This window comes from Buteo buteo, unplaced genomic scaffold (assembly GCF_964188355.1).
Source record: "Buteo buteo unplaced genomic scaffold, bButBut1.hap1.1 HAP1_SCAFFOLD_247, whole genome shotgun sequence".
NCBI classification, from domain to species: domain Eukaryota; kingdom Metazoa; phylum Chordata; class Aves; order Accipitriformes; family Accipitridae; genus Buteo; species Buteo buteo.
Genome location: NW_027439411.1, coordinates 32501 through 45000, shown reverse-complemented (window position 1 = coordinate 45000; position 12500 = coordinate 32501).

Below are 12500 nucleotides of genomic sequence, written 5' to 3'. Positions count from 1 at the left end.
GGCCCGCCGAGGGCCCTCTCCGACGCGACCCGAAAGGCCTCATCGATCAGTAAGGGAAGGGAAAGGAGGAAGGAGCGGAGGCCCCACGGCCACGAGTCCTGGGACAGCGACGGCCACTCGCACCCATCGCCAGCCGGGGGCGGACGGCAGGTGCGGGGGCTCTGCGTGCGAGTGAGAGGGCAACGTCTGCGGAGAGGTGCAACGCCGGCCTGAACACCGGCAGAGCCGGCCCGCCGGGAAGCCCCTCCGACGCGCCCTAAACGCCTCATCGATCAGTAAGGGAAGGGAACGGAGGAAGGAGCGGAGGCCCCACGGCCACGAGTCCTGGGACAGCGACGGCCACTCGCACCCATCGCCAACCGGGGGCGGACGGCAGGTGCGGGGGCTCTGCGTGCGAGTGAGAGGGCAACGTCTGCGGAGAGGTGCAACGCCGGCCTGAACACCGGCAGAGCCGGCCCGCCGGGAAGCCCCTCCGACGCGCCCTAAACGCCTCATCGATCAGTAAGGGAAGGGAACGGAGGAAGGAGCGGAGGCCCCACGGCCACGAGTCCTGGGACAGCGACGGCCACTCGCACCCATCGCCAACCGGGGGCGGACGGCAGGTGCGGGGGCTCTGCGTGCGAGTGAGAGGGCAACGTCTGCGGAGAGGTGCAACGCCGGCCTGAACACCGGCAGAGCCGGCCCGCCGGGAAGCCCCTCCGACGCGCCCTAAACGCCTCATCGATCAGTAAGGGAAGGGAACGGAGGAAGGAGCGGAGGCCCCACGGCCACGAGTCCTGGGACAGCGACGGCCACTCGCACCCGTCGCCAACCGGGGGCGGACGGCAGGTGCGGGGGCTCTGCGTGCGAGTGAGGGCAACGCCTGCGAGAGGTGCTCCAACGGCCTGAACACCGGCAGAGCCGGCCCGCCGTGGAGGCTCTCCGACGCACCCGAGGACGCCTCAGCGGGCGCTGCCTGTGGGTCTGGATCAGTCAAATCGTGGAGCGGGAGGTGCCACGGGCCACCCGGCTCCAGACAACGATTCCCTTGAGGAAGGTAACGGGACCGGGGGATGGCCACAGCAGGCTCAACTGCCCCAGCTCCTCCAGCGTTCAAGTGCCGGCAACCGCCACCGGCTGCCGGTCTTTGCCCGCCCCACAGGCAACCGCTTGCCGTCGGGGAAAAAAAAGGCACCTGGACCCATGCCGCGCACGGGTGTTCGGGGCCTGGGGGAATGCCACAGAAGCGAGACAACCCCAGCCGCCTGCGTTCGACTTGCCAGCCACCAGGTACAGCCGCACTTTTCTTCCCGCTTCGCGGGCTCCAGCTTAAGGCCGGAGAAAACGCGATGAGGTGCCGCCACCTCTAACCCGGTACAGCGCTGCAGACCTTTCCACCGAGCCCTCCTGCAACCAGGCAAGCCGGGGCAGGCCGGACACCACAGGCCGCCCACGCGTGGCTCATGCCGGCAGAAACAGGACGAGGCGCTGCGGCCTCTCACCTGTGCCATCATCGGGCCCTTGGGGGCTGGGGGGAAGCTGCGGCACGCACGAGAACCCCCAGCCGTCTGCATCCGGCTGCCAGCCACCGGGACCGGCTGCCGCTTGCACTCTGCCCAATTCGTGCATGGGCTCCAGCTTAAGGCCGGAGAAAACGCGATGAGGTGCCGCCACCTCTAACCCGGTACAGCGCTGCAGACCTTTCCACCGAGCCCTCCTGCAACCAGGCAAGCCGGGGCAGGCCGGACACCACAGGCCGCCCACGCGTGGCTCATGCCGGCAGAAACAGGACGAGGCGCTGCGGCCTCTCACCTGTGCCATCATCGGGCCCTCGGGGGCTGGGGGGAAGCTGCGGCACGCACGAGAACCCCCAGCCGTCTGCATCCGGCTGCCAGCCACCGGGACCGGCTGCCGCTTGCACTCTGCCCAATTCGTGCATGGGCTCCAGCTTAAGGCCGGAGAAAACGCGATGAGGTGCCGCCACCTCTAAACCCGGTACAGCGCTGCAGACCTTTCCACCGAGCCCTCCTGCAACCAGGCAAGCCGGGGCAGGCCGGACACCACAGGCCGCCCACGCGTGGCTCATGCCGGCAAAAACAGGACGAGGCGCTGCGGCCTCTCACCTGTGCCATCATCGGGCCCTCGGGGGCTGGGGGGAAGCTGCGGCACGCACGAGAACCCCCAGCCGTCTGCATCCGGCTGCCAGCCACCGGGACCGGCTGCCGCTCTGCCCGCTCCAGCTTAAGGCCAGAGTCAAAGGACGAGGTGCCGCCACCTCGCCCGCCCATCACCAGGCCCTCAGGAGGCGGCGGCAGCCGCGGCGGGCTGGATGCTCACGGGCAGCTGCCCTCGCATATACCAGCGCTCCACCTTTGCCATCATCGGGCCCTCCGGGGCCGGGGGAAAGCCGAGGCAGGCTCGGCTCCACCCGGTCTTCCAGCGTTCGAGTGCCGGTGGCCGCCGCCGGCCACCGGGCTATGCCCTGCGGAATCCACCTTTGCACCTCTCGCACCACTCGGGTCAACAGCCACCGCCAGCCTGCCAGACCCTCGCAGGCGCCCGGCTGGCTTACTTGGAAAACACCGGGAGAGACCAACCGGCCGAACAGACAGAAAACGAGCCGAACCACCAGGCAAAACCACCACCACAACGGCCGCCCAGCGCTCCACTTCGCCGGCTGAGCCGTAAGCCTTGCAGCCGCTCACTAGCGCTGCTCCGTGCACGAGTCACCACTACCTCCTATAGTACGGGAGATCACGTCCCCGCCCCCGGCCGGCTCCAAGAGTGCCGTCCCTGCCCACCGGGGAGACCCGCCAATGACACCGACTTTTACGATGACGTAACTGGAGGCAGCGAAAAACAGCGACCCCTTGGCCAGCTCCGAGAAAGTGGCGGGGCTATCAGGTCTACCTCCCCGCCCCCGAAATGCGGCTAAGTCCCGCCGGAGCCGGGTAGACCTGGCGGCTCTTTTCACCGGCCGCTGCGGCAGCGACACCCCGCGTCCTCCGGGCGCCGCCGGCGGCCGCGCCGGCCTCCGGAGCCGGGTAGACCTGGCGGCCGCCCGCGGAGCCGGGTAGACCTGGCGGCTCTTTTCACCGGCCGCTGCGGCAGCGACACCCCGCGTCCTCCGGGCGCCGCCGGCGGCCGCGCCGGCCTCCGGAGCCGGGTAGACCTGGCGGCCGCCCGCGGAGCCGGGTAGACCTGGCGGCTCTTTTCACCGGCCGCTGCGGCAGCGACACCCCGCGTCCTCCGGGCGCCGCCGGCGGCCGCGCCGGCCTCCGGAGCCGGGTAGACCTGGCGGCCGCCCGCGGAGCCGGGTAGACCTGGCAGCCCTTTTCACCGGCCGCTGCGGCAGCGACACCCCGCGTCCTCCGGGCGCCGCCGGCGGCCGCGCCGGCCTCCGGAGCCGGGTAGACCTGGCGGCCGCCCGCGGAGCCGGGTAGACCTGGCGGCCCTTTTCACCGGCCGCTGCGGCAGCGACACCCCGCGTCCTCCGGGCGCCGCCGGCGGCCGCGCCGGCCTCCGGAGCCGGGTAGACCTGGCGGCCGCCCGCGGAGCCGGGTAGACCTGGCGGCCCTTTTCACCGGCCGCTGCGGCAGCGACACCCCGCGTCCTCCGGGCGCCGCCGGCGGCCGCGCCGGCCTCCGGAGCCGGGTAGACCTGGCGGCCGCCCGCGGAGCCGGGTAGACCTGGCGGCCCTTTTCACCGGCCGCTGCGGCAGCGACACCCCGCGTCCTCCGGGCGCCGCCGGCGGCCGCGCCGGCCTCCGGAGCCGGGTAGACCTGGCGGCCGCCCGCGGAGCCGGGTAGACCTGGCAGCCGTTCGGTGCCCCTTGGGCGGGGGGGGGCGGGGGGGGCAGGTGCGCCTGTTTTTGGTTCGTTTTTTTCGGTTTTTTTTTTTTTTTCTTTCTTTTGAGATTTTAGCAAATCTGATTAAAAGGGCCACCCTCTCCCGGTTCTCCCGGACGGCATTTCTTTCCCCCTCCCCTTCCCGAGTTTGAACCACTTCTACACCAAGGGAGCACGTTTAAACGTACTGTCTGATGCAAGAGTTATTTCACCTTTATTGATTCCGGCGGGAAATATTAATACAATATTAACGACAACCAGTTTTCAAAATAATTTTTGTTTCCTGACACACACACACCCCCCCCCCACCCTCGTCGTTCTCATGCACGTGCACGCACCTATTCCGAGCCGGTGGCTGCCAGGCACTTGCCAGCTTCACCACACCAGCCAGCCCCTCTGCTCCGCTGCTGCCCCCCCCCCCCCCAACCATATTCTGTCGGCGGGGTCCGGGCAGAGGTGGCAGCCCCCGGCACAAACTGCCCGGCTCCCCGGCGCGAGTTCGCTGTTCACTGGGTGCCTTCAGGACTGGTAGCCCCTTGCCAGGTTCAGGTTCGGGTCCCGGCGCTGCTGGGTGCTCGCCGACTTTTGGTTTTGGTTTTTGCGGTCTTGGGCTTTTTTTGGGGGGTTGTTTTTAATTTTTCTCCCCCCCCCCGCCTGGTTTTTTTTGGTGTTTTTTTGACGTTTTCCTTTTTTTTCATAAAATAAATACTTTAAAATACATATCTGCGATCCTGCAGGCACTGCCACCCCCCCCCCCCCGGTGACACACGCGCGCTCAGAGGCGCGCGCACACACACACACACACACACACACAGAACGCGACGCAGGCACACACAGCTACACGCACCCCTGCACCGGTGTGCTCCCCCTCCCTCCCCGCGCTGCAGTCCCGGACCTGCAGGCCAGTAGGTGCAGCCCCCCCCCCCCCCCCCTCCCCCGGCCCCACCCGATCACAGACTTTCCGGCGCCCTGGAGACGGGGGGTTGGGGGGCGGGTGGCTGGGTGGGGTGGTCTGCAGCCCGGCAACGGGGCCCCCGGAAACTGTGGTGTTTCCCGCCACGGCAACGGTCTGCTGCTCAGTCGCGGCGGCAGCAGCGGCGGGGAAAGGAGGCTAGAAAAGAGGGGGGGCGAGAGCGGCTGGCGAGCAGGCGGGGAGCCTGGCGCAGAGGTAGGCTGGCGAGGGGGGACGGTGTGTCTTTTCGGAGAAGGCTTCTGTTTGGATCGGTTGGAGTTTTATTTTTTTTACTTCTCTCCCCCGTCCCCGTCCCCGTCCCCGTCCCCCCCCCCCCCGGTCGTTTAGTTTTCCCCCCGCGGCGGGGGCGGGCAGGAGTGGAGCAGGGCGAGAGCGGCTGGCGAGCAGGCGGGGAGCCTGGCGCAGAGGCAGGCTGGCGAGGGGGGACGGTGTGTCTTTTCGGAGAAGGCTTCTGTTTGGATCGGTTGGAGTTTTATTTTTTTTACTTCTCTCCCCCGTCCCCGTCCCCGTCCCCGTCCCCCCCCCCCCCGGTCGTTTAGTTTTCCCCCCGCGGCGGGGGCGGGCAGGAATGGAGCAGGGCGAGAGCGGCTGGCGAGCAGGCGGGGAGCCTGGCGCAGAGGCAGGCTGGCGAGGGGGGACGGTGTGTCTTTTCGGAGAAGGCTTCTGTTTGGATCGGTTGGAGTTTTATTTTTTTTACTTCTCTCCCCCGTCCCCGTCCCCGTCCCCGTCCCCCCCCCCCCCGGTCGTTTAGTTTTCCCCCCGCGGCGGGGGCGGGCGGGAGTGGAGCAGGGCGAGAGCGGCTGGCGAGCAGGCGGGGAGCCTGGCGCAGAGGCAGGCTGGCGAGGGGGGACGGTGTGTCTTTTCGGAGAAGGCTTCTGTTTGGATCGGTTGGAGTTTTATTTTTTTTACTTCTCTCCCCCGTCCCCGTCCCCGTCCCACCCCCCCGGTCCTTTAGTTTTCCCCCCGCGGCGGGGGCGGGCGGGAGTGGAGCAGGGCGAGTGCGTGGCTGGCTGAGAAAGAAAGGCGGGAGCGGGGCCACGGGTGCGGCAGGATAGGGACTCGGCAGCTGGGGTTTAGAGACGGCAGGGCACCGGGGGGGCTCCCCTCTCCCGCCCGGGCACGGAGCCGGCAGGGACGCCGCAGGGTCCTAAAGTCTCCCGCCTTCCACCACCGGGGGCGGCAAGCCTGGTGGCGGAAGGGGGGAGCAGGGGCAGCCAGGCTCGGCGCGAACTGCGTGGCGGGAGGGCGGGGGGGCGGTGTGTGTGTGCGTGCAGCGGCGGGCCCGGGGTGACGGGGGTGGGGGGTGTCGGCCCGGGGCCCTGTTTCGGGCGGGGGGGGGGGGGGGGGGGGGGGCTGCGCGCGTGTGCGTTTTGAGCGCACGACTGTGAGCGGGGCAGCGGGTGGAGGGTTTGGGCTGGGGGGGGCCGGTTGCGGGGGGGGGGTGCGCACGTGTGTAGCCCCGTGCGAGTGGGTGCGGTGGCGGGCGGGAGGTGTTTGGGGCGGGGACTCGAATGGGGGGGGGCAGTGCGTGCGTGCGCGTGCGTGTGTCTAAGGGCGGGTGAGCGGCTGCAGCAGCAGGCGGTGGGCGTTCGGGCCGGGGGCCTGTTTTGGCGGGGTGCGGGCGCGCACGCAGGTGGAAATGAGAAAGATTTGTAACGGTGTCGCTAACGCCGCTTTCTCTGTTACAGCCCGGGTGGTCGGCCGCTTCGACGTCCGGCCTGCGCCCGTGCCTGCCTACGGGCGATGCGCTCGGCTCCCGGTCGGACCCGTCCCTGGCAAAGCAGCAGCCGCGTGCCTCGGCCTGGGCAGAGACCTGGGGCTCCAGGGCCCCAGCCAGGGCTGCCGGAGAGGCGCGCCGCGCTTCCGACAGAGGGGCATCAGCGGCTCCGTCGCCGGCGGGATGCGTTCGAGCGGTGAGGAAGGTCCCAGCGGCCTTAGGCGGTGGCGGGGGGCGCGCTCCTTCGGCGACGGGAGCGGGGGGGAAACGGCCCCGGGGCGGGCCGGTCAGCCGGCACGGCGGCCACGCGAGCTCGTCGTCTCCGAGGATGCTCGGCTAAGTCGGCCTCGGCCACAGGGACCGCTTGTCAGGCAGCCGACTGGCTTTCTTCAGAGGCCTGCGAGACCGCCGTCCCTCGGAGGCCAATGAACAGTTAATGCGCGATAACGCAGGGGCCGGAGAACGCTAACGTTAACCAAGAGCGTCGCAAGGTCCTAAAGGAGTGCCGCAATCAAACTTTAGGAGTCGGTAATTTATAATACTGGTGACTACTAATCGAGTCACATTCAATCCGTGACGATCCGCTGGTAGGTACGTACGTACGTACGTATTCCTTCTCCGGCTATTAACGAAGGGACGCACACCTAGCGTGCGTGAACGAATGAGTTTTGTTATTTAAGGAACTGCCAGAAAGCGTATTACCGCGTAGCGCTAAATCAGTCGGTAGGTGACGCTCCATAAACGATACAATCCAGCATCGCTCGTCAACTGTTAATAACTTCAATCGATGACGATTCATAGCGTATCGATTCTTCTGTATTCGTTTAGGAGCGGATCCCACGCCAACGGTGCCACGCGGTACCCGGACGGCCACCGACTCGTACAGAGACGAGAGAGCAGCGTCGGCGCCTCTTCCCGAAGAAGTCGTTACCGATAAAGTACACCGACTGCGGGTAACGCTTTGCTCTCACGTTTTTGACGCGTGCCTGCCTGCCTGCCTGCCTGCGTGCGCGGTAAAAGACAAGCTGTCAGACACAATAAATTTTAAGAAAGTGGAATCGCGGAGCGGTCTTAATACACTAATCAGGACCGGCCCGTAGCGCGGCCAGGGAGTGCAGGCCGACCCTGCAGCGTGGCCAGGTTTACCCGGAGACACAGGTAAGGAGGCCAGGACTACCCCGGAGCATCAGGTAGGGATACCGGGCTGACCCCCAGAGGGTCAGGTAGGGTGGCCGGGCCTACCCCGGAGCGCCTGTAGGGACCGCAGGTGTACCCCGGAGCACCGGTAGGGGTACCGGCACTACCCCGGAGGATGAGGTAGGGGCGCCAGGCCTACCCCGGAGCGTCGGGTAGGGATACCGGGCTGACCCCAGAGGGTCAGGTAGGGTGGCCGGGCCTACCCCGGAGCACCTGTAGGGACCGCAGGTGTACCCCGGAGCACCGGCAGGGGTACCGGCACTACCCCGGAGGATGAGGTAGGGGCGCCAGGCCTACCCCGGAGCGTCGGGTAGGGATACCGGGCTGACCCCAGAGGGTCAGGTAGGGTGGCCGGGCCTACCCCGGAGCGCCTGTAGGGACAGCAGGTGTACCCCGGAGCACCGGTAGGGGTACCGGCACTACCCCGGAGGATGAGGAAGGGGCGCCAGGCCTACCCCGGAGCGTCGGGTAGGGATACCGGGCTGACCCCAGAGGGTCAGGTAGGGTGGCCGGGCCTACCCCGGAGCGCCTGTAGGGACCGCAGGTGTACCCCGGAGCACCGGTAGGGGTACCGGCACTACCCCGGTGGATGAGGTAGGGGCGCCAGGCCTACCCCGGAGCGTCGGGTAGGGATACCGGGCTGACCCCAGAGGGTCAGGTAGGGTGGCCGGGCCTACCCCGGAGCGCCTGTAGGGACCGCAGGTGTACCCCGGAGCACCGGCAGGGGTACCGGCACTACCCCGGAGGATGAGGTAGGGGCGCCAGGCCTACCCCGGAGCGTCGGGTAGGGATACCGGGCTGACCCCAGAGGGTCAGGTAGGGTGGCCGGGCCTACCCCGGAGCGCCTGTAGGGACCGCAGGTGTACCCCGGAGCACCGGTAGGGGTACCGGCAATACCCCGGTGGATGAGGTAGGGGCGCCAGGCCTACCCCGGAGCGTCGGGTAGGGATACCGGGCTGACCCCAGAGGGTCAGGTAGGGTGGCCGGGCCTACCCCGGAGCGCCTGTAGGGACCGCAGGTGTACCCCGGAGCACCGGCAGGGGTACCGGTACTACCCCGGAGGATGAGGTAGGGGCGCCAGGCCTACCCCGGAGCGTCGGGTAGGGACACCGGGCTGACCCCAGAGGGTCAGGTAGGGTGGCCGGGCCTACCCCGGAGCGCCTGTAGGGACCGCAGGTGTACCCCGGAGCACCGGTAGGGGTACCGGCACTACCCCGGAGCATGAGGTAGGGGCGCCAGGCCTACCCCGGAGCGTCGGGTAGGGATACCGGGCTGACCCCAGAGGGCCAGGTAGGGTGGCCGGGCCTACCCCGGAGCGCCTGTAGGGACCGCAGGTGTACCCCGGAGCACCGGCAGGGGTACCGGCACTACCCCGGAGGATGAGGTAGGGGCGCCAGGCCTACCCCGGAGCGTCGGGTAGGGATACCGGGCTGACCCCAGAGGGTCAGGTAGGGTGGCCGGGCCTACCCCGGAGCGCCTGTAGGGACCGCAGGTGTACCCCGCAGCACCGGTAGGGGTACCGGCACTACCCCGGAGGATGAGGTAGGGGCGCCAGGCCTACCCCGGAGCGTCGGGTAGGGATACCGGGCTGACCCCAGAGGGTCAGGTAGGGTGGCCGGGCCTACCCCGGAGCGCCTGTAGGGACCGCAGGTGTACCCCGGAGCACCGGCAGGGGTACCGGCACTACCCCGGAGGATGAGGTAGGGGCGCCAGGCCTACCCCGGAGCGTCGGGTAGGGATACCGGGCTGACCCCAGAGGGTCAGGTAGGGTGGCCGGGCCTACCCCGGAGCGCCTGTAGGGACCGCAGGTGTACCCCGGAGCACCGGTAGGGGTACCGGTACTACCCCGGAGGATGAGGAAGGGGCGCCAGGCCTACCCCGGAGCGTCGGGTAGGGACACCGGGCTGACCCCAGAGGGTCAGGTAGGGTGGCCGGGCCTACCCCGGAGCGCCTGTAGGGACAGCAGGGGTATCCCGGAGCACCGGCAGGGGTACCGGTACTACCCCGGAGGATGAGGTAGGGGCGCCAGGCCTACCCCGGAGCGTCGGGTAGGGATACCGGGCTGACCCCAGAGGGTCAGGTAGGGTGGCCGGGCCTACCCCGGAGCGCCTGTAGGGACCGCAGGTGTACCCCGGAGCACCGGTAGGGGTACCGGTACTACCCCGGAGGATGAGGAATGGGCGCCAGGCCTACCCCGGAGCGTCGGGTAGGGACACCGGGCTGACGCCAGAGGGTCAGGTAGGGTGGCCGGGCCTACCCCGGAGCGCCTGTAGGGACCGCAGGTGTACCCCGGAGCACCGGTAGGGGTACCGGTACTACCCCGGAGGATGAGGAAGGGGCGCCAGGCCTACCCCGGAGCGTCGGGTAGGGATACCGGGCTGACCCCAGAGGGTCAGGTAGGGTGGCCGGGCCTACCCCGGAGCGCCTGTAGGGACCGCAGGTGTACCCCGGAGCACCGGTAGGGGTACCGGTACTACCCCGGAGCATGAGGTAGGGGCGCCAGGCCTACCCCGGAGCGTCGGGTAGGGATACCGGGCTGACCCCAGAGGGTCAGGTAGGGTGGCCGGGCCTACCCCGGAGCGCCTGTAGGGACAGCAGGTGTACCCCGGAGCACCGGCAGGGGTACCGGTACTACCCCGGAGCATGAGGTAGGGGCGCCAGGCGTACCCCAGAGCGTCGGGTAGGGACACCGGGCTGACCCCAGAGGGTCAGGTAGGGTGGCCGGGCCTACCCCGGAGCGCCTGTAGGGACAGCAGGTGTATCCCGGAGCACCGGTAGGGGTACGGGTACTACCCCGGAGGATGAGGTAGGGGCGTCAGGCCTACCCCGGAGCGTCGGGTAGGGATACCGGGCTGACCCCAGAGGGTCAGGTAGGGTGGCCGGGCCTACCCTGGAGGGTCAGGATGGGGGGCCGGGATCCATCGCCGCGTGCCCGTAGGGACAGCAGGTAGAACTCCGGCACATCACAAAGGGTTCCGCCACGGGCCCAGAGTACTGGTGGGGGAACGGGTTCTATCCCGGAACGTCGCCTGGGGACACCGGGCGTAAGGCGGAGGGTCGGGTAGGAAGGCTGGGTCTAAACTCGCGCGCCCGTAGGGACAGCAGTTTTTCCCCCGGCGTACCGGGCGGGGGTACCGGTACTGCCCCAGAGTACTGACGGGGGTACACGGGTACTGCCCCAGAGTACCGGGCGGGGGTATACGGGTACTACCCCGGAGTACCGGGCGGGCTCACGGGTACTGCCCCGGAGTACCGGGCGGGGGTATACGGGTACTACCCCGGAGTACCGGGCGGGGGTATGCGGGTACTGCCCCGGAGGAACGGGTGGAGGTATATGGGTACTTCCCCGGAGTACCGGGCGGGGGTACCGGTACTGCCCCGGAGTACTGACGGGGGTACACGGGTACTACCCCGGGGTACCGGGCGGGGGTATACGGGTACTGCCCCGGAGTACCGTGCGGGGGTATACGGGTACTACCCCGGAGTACCGGGCGGGCTCACGGGTACTGCCCCGGAGTACCGGGCGGCGGTATACGGGTACTACCCCGGAGTACCGGGCGGGGGCAGGGGTACTGCCCCGGAGTACCGGGCGGGGGTACCGGTACTACACCAGAGCGCTGGGAAGCAACGCCAGGCCTACCCCGGAGCATCAGGTAGGGATACCGGGCCTACCCTGGAGGGTCAGGATGGGGGGCCGGGATCTAACACCGCGCGCCCGTAGGGACAGCAGGCGGAACACTGGCGCGTCACAAAGGGTTCCGCCACGGGCCCAGAGTACTGGTGGGGGAACGGGTTCTATCCCGGATCGTCGCCTAGGGAGACCGGGCCTAAGGAGGACGGTCGGGTAGGAAGGGTGGGTCTAAACCCGCGCGCCCGTAGGGACATCAGGTGTACCCCGGAGTACCCCGGAGTACCGGGCGGGGGCATACGGGGACTGCCCCGGAGTACCGGGCGGGGGTATGCGGGTACTACGAAGGAGTACAGGTGGGGGTTACGGGTAGTACCCCGGAGTACCGGGCGGGGGCATACGGGTACTGCCCCGGAGTACCGGGCGGGGGTATACGGGTACTACCAAGGAGTACAGGCGGGGGTTACGGGTACTACCAAGGAGTACCGGGCGGGGGTACCGGTACTGCCCCGGAGTACCGGGCGGGGGGTATGCGGGTACTGCCCCGGAGTACCGGGTGGAGATATATGGGTACTTCCCCGGAGTACCGGGCGGGGGTTACGGGTACTACCAAGGAGTACAGGTGGGGGTTACGGGTAGTACCCCGGAGTACCGGGCGGGGGTACCGGTACTGCCCCGGAGTACCGGGCGGGGGCATAGGGGTGCTGCCCCGGAGTACCGGGCGGGGGGCATACGGGTACTGCCCCGGAGTACCGGGCGGGGGGATACGGGTACTACCAAGGAGTACAGGTGGGGGTTACGGGTAGTACCCCGGAGTACCGGGCGGGGGCATACGGGTACTGCCCCGGAGTACCGGGCGGGGGTATGCGGGTACTGCCCCGGAGTACCGGGCGGGGGTATACGGGTACTACGGAGGAGCACAGGTGGGGGTTACGGGTAGTACCCCGGAGTACCGGGCGGGGGCATATGGGTACTGCCCCGGAGTACCGGGCGGGGGTATGCGGGTACTGCCCCGGAGTACCGGCTGGAGGTATATGGGTACTTCCCCGGAGTACCGGGCGGGGGTATGCGGGTACTGCCCCGGAGTACCGGGCGGGGGTATGCGGGTACTGCCCCGGAGTACCGGGCGGGGGTATACGGGTACTACCAAGGAGTACA